An 8,393-nucleotide genomic window follows, 5' to 3' on the forward strand; every position below is an offset into this window, starting at 1 on the left:
CCTCGGCAAACAAACCCTCACGCGCGAGGGGCGTATAAAAAGCCAGGGAACTCCCGACGGTCCTCTCACGTAGAGGCTAGGGGCTTTTCCTGCAACCTTGCCGAGACTAGAATAGGCCCGCAAACAAACCCTCTGTCCGAACGAAAAGACATGCGAAGGTCAGATGAAAGGGCCAGGACACCCAAGACAAAGACAAACGGTCTAAAACCACGCTAGAGTTTCGCTACAACAAAACTAAAGGGCACCGAGCCCGTTACGGTCCAGGGTTCGAAGGCTGGGCCTCCAAGAGGTTTCGACAGCTGCCCCAGGGCAACAGAGTCAGGGACGACTTTAGGGCGAGCCTACGAATGGCCTAGGCCCAGCGAATAGTCGCTCGGGCGTCCTAAGTCGTGTCCGAGACCGGCAGGAAACTATCCGAATGGGATCCCACCGTAGGGAGGCACCGAGCCACCGAGGCCCAGCGAACGGCCTCAGCACCCACTAGAGAAATCCTCTGGTACTTTTGGAGTGCATCTCTGGACCGCTAGCCGTCCCCTAGCGAACGGGCTCGGGCCTCCACTCGGACTACCCGATAATAGCTCACCGGAAGTGTCCACGCTCGCGCCCATCGAGGGTAGCCTGGCATATTCCACCCCTCCTTCCAAGCGAAAGGAAGCGTGAGGGTCATACCCAAAGTCAGGGGGCCCCTGACGAACCTCTCGCTTCGTGCGGAGGCTAGAGGGCTTTTTCCTACAGCCTCGCCGAGACCCCCGCAACCCGAACTTGTGCTTATGGGCTCGACAAATGCAGTAAGAACTACTCGCTCAAATGCGAAAATGGAGAAAGCCCCTGGAGGAGTAACTTCACTCCTCCAGGGCTCGGGGCTACACCCGGCGGGTGCGCTCGCGCGCACACCACCAGAACCTCAAAAAACAAACCCAATACCTACGGAGCAAGTATAAACCTAGCCTCGGCAAACCCTCAGGGAGAGTGCACGCACTCCCCCCGCCCGGGGGCTACTGTCGGGTACCTTAGAATGGGGTACCCCAAGCAACCTCAAATGGGTTGCTAAAGTCCCATCTAAAAAAAATAAAGCTAGAAGGTAAGCCGTGGGCCCCTCACCCGCCACGACCGAGCCCACTGGGTCCTCCTCCTCCTCGCATCGAGCCTCGAGCAGGAGGTCTCTCGGCATCCTGACACTAACTCCGCCTCGCGCGAGGCTCTCTAGGGAAGGTCTCGGCAGGAACGCCGTCTCCGCCTCGCCCGAGGCTCTCCACGGAAGGCCTCGGCAGGGGGTGCATTCTCCGTATCGCGTGAGCCGTCTCGCGCGAGGCCTCGGCAGGGAGACCGATCTCCGTCTCGCGCGAGGCCTCATTTTCCGTATCGCTTGAGGCCGGGTCATCCGCGGCCCATCACCCCCCGCCTCGACCGACCCTCCAGACAGTGCGTCATGTCTCATTAATGCTTCAACCACTCCCCAATCTCAGCTGGACGATGGCTCAATGCCACAGAATGGCCGACGCGACCCGAGGTCGCATCAGCGCCATACCGGCCGGGACAGGCACGGCGGGGATTACCGGCCACTGTGTCCTAACACTGTGTCCACGATCAGCGCCATACCGGCTGGGACAGGTACGGCAGGGATTACCGGCCACTGTGTCCTAACGCTGTGCCCACGATCAGCCGCCCCGCGAGGCCTCGGCACTGTACACCAAGGTCTCGGCGATCTTGGGGTTCGCGCCTGCCGAGACCCCTCCACCGCGGGGCAGCCTCGGCACCGACCAAGCCTCGGCCTCGCGCACAGTCCGTCCATAGTGCTTGCACGTTCACCACCCGCACCCACTCCGAGGCAGTCCCGGGGTTCCCACGACGCATAGAACTGATGGGACGACCACGCCGCTCCAGTGCTCCAAGGACGGACCACTCCGACGACCACGCCACCACAGGAACAAACTACAGGGCCCGGACACGCCGCCTCTGTTCACACGACACCCGTATAGTTAGCTCATGTACCGTCCTTGTCCTCCCTTCAGGCTATAAAAGGAGAGGACTTGGGCCGTTTTGAGGGACGGGAGGAAACACCTTGTAACACACACACGCGCACATCCCTTCCGCCTGAGAGCAACGCCTCAACGGCCCGCACGACACCCTGCCGAGACCTGGGACCAGCTCCCTCTCTCCCTTAGCTTGTAACCCCCTACTACGAGCACTTCGGTGCAAGGAATACAAGATCGACCTCTCAGACTGGACGTAGGGCCTCGATTGCCTGAACCAGTATAAACCTTGTGTCTCTTTGCATCACCATCCGGAATCGAGAGCACGCAGAACAAATTCACTGGTTGGTTGAGGACCCCCCGGTCCGAAACACCGACACAGGGTCCACTAACATGGATGTTGACCCTAATGAAATTAATGGCAGTGGTACATAGGCGTCATAACGTTTTTAGTGGCATATATAAAATTTCCAACTTTTTTAGTGGCTCATAGGTAAAACACTCTTCTTTTTCCACTGGCCTAGGTCCTTGTCATATCAGGAAATGACCATTCCTTTCCCTTCATGGTCTTTTCTCTACCCAATCCTCACTAGGCAACGCGTTGTCCCTGTCCAATCTATCTCCTTCATGGGCCTATTTAGAGAGACTCGAGGTTTTTTAGGCCCACAAGAGAAGCCTCATGCATCCTCCGAAAAAATATAACCCTAGTCGCCGTCCTACCTCTATATTCCCCGTTCCTTAAGAATTCTCATATAATCCTAGCCGCCATTTTTCATCTCCTTTCCCCTTTCAACTCGGCGAGAACCACCGCCATTGAAGAAACACCTCTTCCCATTGACCCTCGACGTCGATTCGCTCTCCTCCGGTGATGTTTTTGTCTTTTTGGCTCAATAACCTCTTCTCTCACCTATGGCATCCATTTTCAAAATCCTCTTGCCCATTCCTCACCTTATTTTCTCTCTCTTTAGTGGTCCCTTGTCAGATCTGTTGCCATGTGAACCGTCTTCATGACAGCCCGACGCCTAAGTGGTCTGTCGCCGTAGGCTTCTCTTGAAGCTTGCTAGATCCGGCCTGTCTCTACCCTCAAATCAACCTAAGACTCACTTGAGGTCTCATTTGGAGGATGGAGAGGGGATTGGAAAAAACATACTGATACGGTATGTTTTAATTCCTTTCCTTTTTTTCCTTTTCTGAAGCAACTTTTCTCTTTTTTATTTTTGACGTGATTGAACACTCCCTCATCTCACTAGTAGACTCTTGCTATTGTATCTTCCTCACAAACTTTTTTTTTGAGCGAATGAGGGAGGAGAGGCTGGCTCATAAACTTCATTTGTTAGCTTCTACTTTAATAGACTACTGAATTTCCTTACTAATCCAGCCAACAATTTATGCTACTGCCACTATCACTCTCATTCCTTAATTCCTCCAGACCCTGAGGAGATTTTGAGAGTGTGGTGCTTTGATCAATTTTTTCGGTCATGGAAACAAATAGACCCCTTTAGAAGAAATTAGGGTGTCTAATTCTAAAAATCATGTGGATGCAATTAAAGGTTTATTTGGTTGAGCTTCGTTAGCTCTTGCTTCGGCCGCTATTGTAGCTTGCTTCTTCGATGGGGCTTGTCATGGCCTCAATTTATACACTTCAGTTCACTGTAGCACTAATGTAGCAGAAGCCAATGATGCCCCTCTAGGCTGGGTTCACCGTCTTCTTCTATTTGCTAGTTCATTTTGGTCCACAGAGAGTACAGTGTCGCATCAAAAGAAATAAAACGCATGAGACATTGCCAAAGAGGACCACTGGATAACACAATGTGGATCCACTGCCCGACGATCAGGGTGGTCGTCCAAGCTCATGGGCGAAGTGGTTTTTTATTTATATAAAAGAAAAACACTATATTTTTTAGAAAAGTTACTTCGCGACCCGTCGCGCTCTGCGCGGACAGCTCGACCCTCTCCCTCTCCCACGCGCCCACGCCCGTGAGGACGACGAGGTGGTCGGCGGCGGACGCGTCCCATCGAGGTCCTCCCCACGCCTACACCTGCGTCCCCACCCGCGTTGGCGAGCTCCTCCCTCTCTCCCCTTCGGCAAGTGCTAGCGAGGTAGGCCTCCTCCTCCTCCTCCTCCTCCTCCTGGATCTAGATCTGGATCTGGATCTGGATCTGTAACCACCAGAGACGAAGACGACGACGCGGTGGCTAGGGTTCCGGCAAGCTTCTTCCTCCTCTTTCTTCTCCAATTCCGGGCGGGCTATAGAAGGGACCCAGTCGGGGGCAGGCAGGCTAGCCTGGCGGTGGGGAAGGAGGCTGGGCGGTTTAGGGGGGCTGGCGGTGGTAGCGGCGGCCGGGCCAAGTCGCGGCGGGGGCATCATGGCGGGAGCTCAGAGGCACGGCGTCTCTGGCGAGCATGGCCATGGCTGAGCTTCGGCGAGAGGGGAGAGGGGAAGAAGGCGGCTGCCGCGGGGCTAGGGTTCACCGGAGGGGCGCTAGGGTTCGTCGGAGCTCCGACGAACCCTAGCGCCCGTGGCAGTACGGTGGTCGGCGACGGGGGGCGAGGAGGAGGAGGATGGCTGGGTTGCTCGACGACGATGACTGGGTGGCGGAGGAGGGGCACGAGGCTCGACAGCGAAGAACGGGGCGACATGAAAGGAGCACGGCGGCGGGGAGGAAGAAGGGTCACGAGTGTGCGACCCGTCGCGGCTTAACTCCGTCCATAATTTTTTAAGATACTATATAAATACCGTGCGTTGCATGGTGTCCAAATTTTTTTTGTGAACCTTAGTATTTGGACGTGAACGTGTGAGCTATGATGACTTTGTACTGGATGCGGATATGTAGATTTTGTCTTTATTTTGGAACCAGGTAGGACGCGAATACGTGAGCTTTGAAGACTTCATATCGGACGCGGATACATAGATTTGGTATTTGTATCAGAACCGGGTAGAACACGAACACGTGTCGAGTGAAGGATGAATAGTGATTTCTACATGATCACTTGAAATCGATTAATTCTATTTTATAGTGCAACACCAATGCTCACCACATCTATCTAAGTCGAATTTGAGTGAATTGTTATTTGTATATGTTTACTTTAGTTAAACTTGTTATATCTTATCAAAACTGTTTTATTTGATTTTTTAGGAGATTGATTTATTTTGCACGGAGAGAGTTTATTGGTATGTTTCGCCAGTGTCAGCAAAGATTACCGGTACGAATATGTGTGTCCTCTATTTGAATATGTGCCTGATTTATTTCATCAGCATGTAATCAATTCTTTATATGATTTTGAACGTGGAAGAGTTTATTTTGGAAACGGTTTTCTTTTTTTCGTATATGATTTTCGATGTGTAAATGTTTGCTTTTGAAATGTTTTTTTGCCGTATATGCTTTCTTTGAAACTTTTTTTTTTGCCATAACGTTTTTTTGCCGTATTGTTTTTATTTCGGATCGGATTTGGGGCAGTGGTTTTTTTCCGTATATGTTTTTATTTTGGATCGGATGTTTTGGCGTCGTTTTTTTTGCCGTAATAAGGCGGGGACGGGGCGGACGCAGGGATCGGATTTGGGATGGTGTTTTTTATGGTGTTTTTTGTCGTGTTAGAGTATGTTTTTATTTCGAATTAGATTTTTTTTGGCGTTGTTTTTTTCCGGTCAGATTTTTTTGGCGTCGTTTTTTTTGCCGTGTAGGGCGGGGCCACAAGGCATGCAGACGATTCTATTCGTTATCTTTTAGGTGGTTGTGTTGTATGTAAAGAAACGGTTTTTTTTTTTTGCCGTATATGATTTTCGATGTGTAAAAGTTTGTTTTTGAAATATTTTTTTTGCCGTATATGCTTCTTTTTTGGAAACATTATTTCACCGTAACTTTTTTTTTGCCGTATTTGTGTTTTTATTTCGGATCGGATTTGGGGCGATGGTTTTTTTTTGCCGTATATGTTTTTATTTTGGATCAGATTTTTTTGGTGTCTTTTTTTTTTTTGCTGTAATAAGGCGGGGGCAGGGCGGACGGCAGGGATTGGATTTGAGACGGTGTTTTTTTATGGTGTTGTTTTTGCCGTATATGTTTTTATTTCGGATCAGTTTTTTTTGGTGTTTTTTTTTCGGATCAGATTTTTTTGGCGTCGTTTTGTTTGGCCGTATAGGGCAGGGGCGCGCGTTATTTTTTAGGTGGTAGTAGATAAATATTTCTAGGTAATGACAATCGTCCGGCTTCATAAAATTTCAGCCTTTCAAGCTTCGGCCAGTGGTGTAGCAGGGGCCGAAGCTTTTCCGAGATGGTAAACCTAAAATGAGTAGTGAGATATTTAAAATCAGTCTTCAATAGAGTATCTATATGGGGGATCTATTTTGGTTGTCTGAGAGACATAGCCTAAATATGGGTATCTTCTCTCCTGAAAACCTATTTGCAGAAAGGATTCTCTTTTGGGTCTGGTTGTCGAAGAAGATGTCGAATATGTATTGAACCTTTTGCCCGTAGCGCTACCCAAAGTACGAATGTGTCTTGTATTTTAGGTGGTGTTGTTGAAGATAGCCTTATTAGGATTCAAAATGGGTCAGCCCTACTGTGTGGAAATGACGCTGCAGTGATTTGCAGAGGGAGACGGAGCTGGCCGCTGGCGCCTTGGGAGTTGGGACGCCATGGTAGGCCGACGCCGTGGTGCGCTGCCGCCCGGGCCTCGCCGTGTCACACGGTCCCAGAGCCGGGTGGACCGCATCAGCGCACTCCCGGATGACCTGCTCCTCCAGGTCCTCACCCGCCTCCGCTGCGCCCGCACCGCCGCGCGCACTGGCCTTCTCGCCCGCCGGTGGCGCCGGGTCTGGACAGGCCTCCCGGAGGTCTCCTTCCGCGGGCTCGCGCCCGACGCGATCCACGCGGCGCTCGCCCGGGTGACCCGCACTTCGCTGGAGGCCATCGACATCCACGTCTCCAGGGGCACGGGACATCGCGCGCTGGACGCGGGCAGCGTCACCTCCTTGCTCCACGCCGCCGCGGGTCGGTCGCCGGTGAAGCTCACCCTCACCATCCCGGTGTTCCTATACTTCACGGTCGACCTGCCCCGCTTCGATTTCGCCACATCGATCGAGCTGGACGTGCGGGACGTCCGCTTTGCCCTGCCGACGGCGACGGAGTTCCCCAAGCTGGAGACGCTGTCCCTCTCGGGCTGCATCATGGACCTCTCCGCCTTGGTGCCCCGCTGCCCGCGCCTGCGCGTTCTCAGCGTCAGGACTCCGCACGAGGTGGACACGATCACGGTGCACTCGGCGTCGCTCCAGGAGCTCGTCGTGAGCACGTCCCGGTTCACGTCCACCATCGACATCGTGGCCCCCGCGCTCAGGAAGCTGACGCTGGCCTTGGAGTTCAGGGGCATAGACAACAGCTTGTCGGTGGTGGCACCAATGGTGGAGGAGGTCACTTGGCGGTGCTCGTACTACATGTATGCTGGGATTGGCAAAATGTGGCGCGTCAGTTCCCTCAAAGTACGGGCGGTGGAGAAGATGGAGCTCACCGACGACGACGAGGGTAGCCATCAGCCCCGTCGTGCCCATGTCCTGTCGCTGGACATACTTGACGTTCGTCTCAGGCTCTCGTGCTCATTGATTTCCTAGCTAGCTAGCTTCGTGGACTTAACTGGCTTCTAAATTGTATTGTATGCCGCCCGATTGTTTTGTAGACCCCTTATCCTTCACAGAGGGATTTTGCAGAAGAATTGAAGAAAATCCCTGTTACCACCTTCTCTGTCCTAGAGCTGAAGATCTCAACATGGGGCCATGTTCTTGGACCACTGCTGTTGAACCTGCTTCGGATTTGCACTGCAGTGCAAAGGCTTGAGCTTGACGTGGTTCTTGTGGATACCCCGCAGGTACGTATTTACTCTACATATAATCTACTGCTTGTGTGTTTACAGTGTAATTATTACATTAACATTATATGGTACATTTTGTTCTAGGTGCAAGTGACAAAGTCTTGGTGGTCTTGCAAAGAACGGTGTCCTTGTCAGGAGAATAATAGGGAATGGAGAACTAAAACTACTATCTCCGTGATCGATCTCACAGAAGTGGAGATCAAAGGACTCAAAGGCGGCGAGGAGGAAATCCATTTCCTCAAACTTGCTCTTCAGATGTGCACCGATGCTTCAGACGATGACTCTGAAACTGTCTGACGAGGTCACTGATGACTGGTACAACATATTCCTCGACACCGTCCAGGAGTACCCTTCTGTGAACTCCAATGTTTTTTTAATAATGAAACAAAACAAGGTCCAGCCTCTACCGTCCGGGAACGGTCCACAGCTGAAGTGAACTCCAGTGTTTGTATCTCGGTTGATTAACATTTAGCATGCTTCAAGCTACAGTAAGAATAATCGTCGTCAGTCGTTAACTTTTTTTATTTAGAGACTAGTCGAAACCCAAACCTTGTGGTTTA

General features: G+C 51.8%; 1 pseudogene; it reads left to right on the forward strand.

Moving 5' to 3' along the window:
* The first annotated feature begins 6,607 nt into the window (after positions 1-6,607).
* LOC136506537 (F-box/LRR-repeat protein At1g55660-like) lies at positions 6,608-8,393 on the forward strand (annotated as a pseudogene).

The sequence above is a fragment of the Miscanthus floridulus genome, chromosome 1, assembly GCF_019320115.1.
Source record: "Miscanthus floridulus cultivar M001 chromosome 1, ASM1932011v1, whole genome shotgun sequence".
Taxonomy (NCBI): domain Eukaryota; kingdom Viridiplantae; phylum Streptophyta; class Magnoliopsida; order Poales; family Poaceae; genus Miscanthus; species Miscanthus floridulus.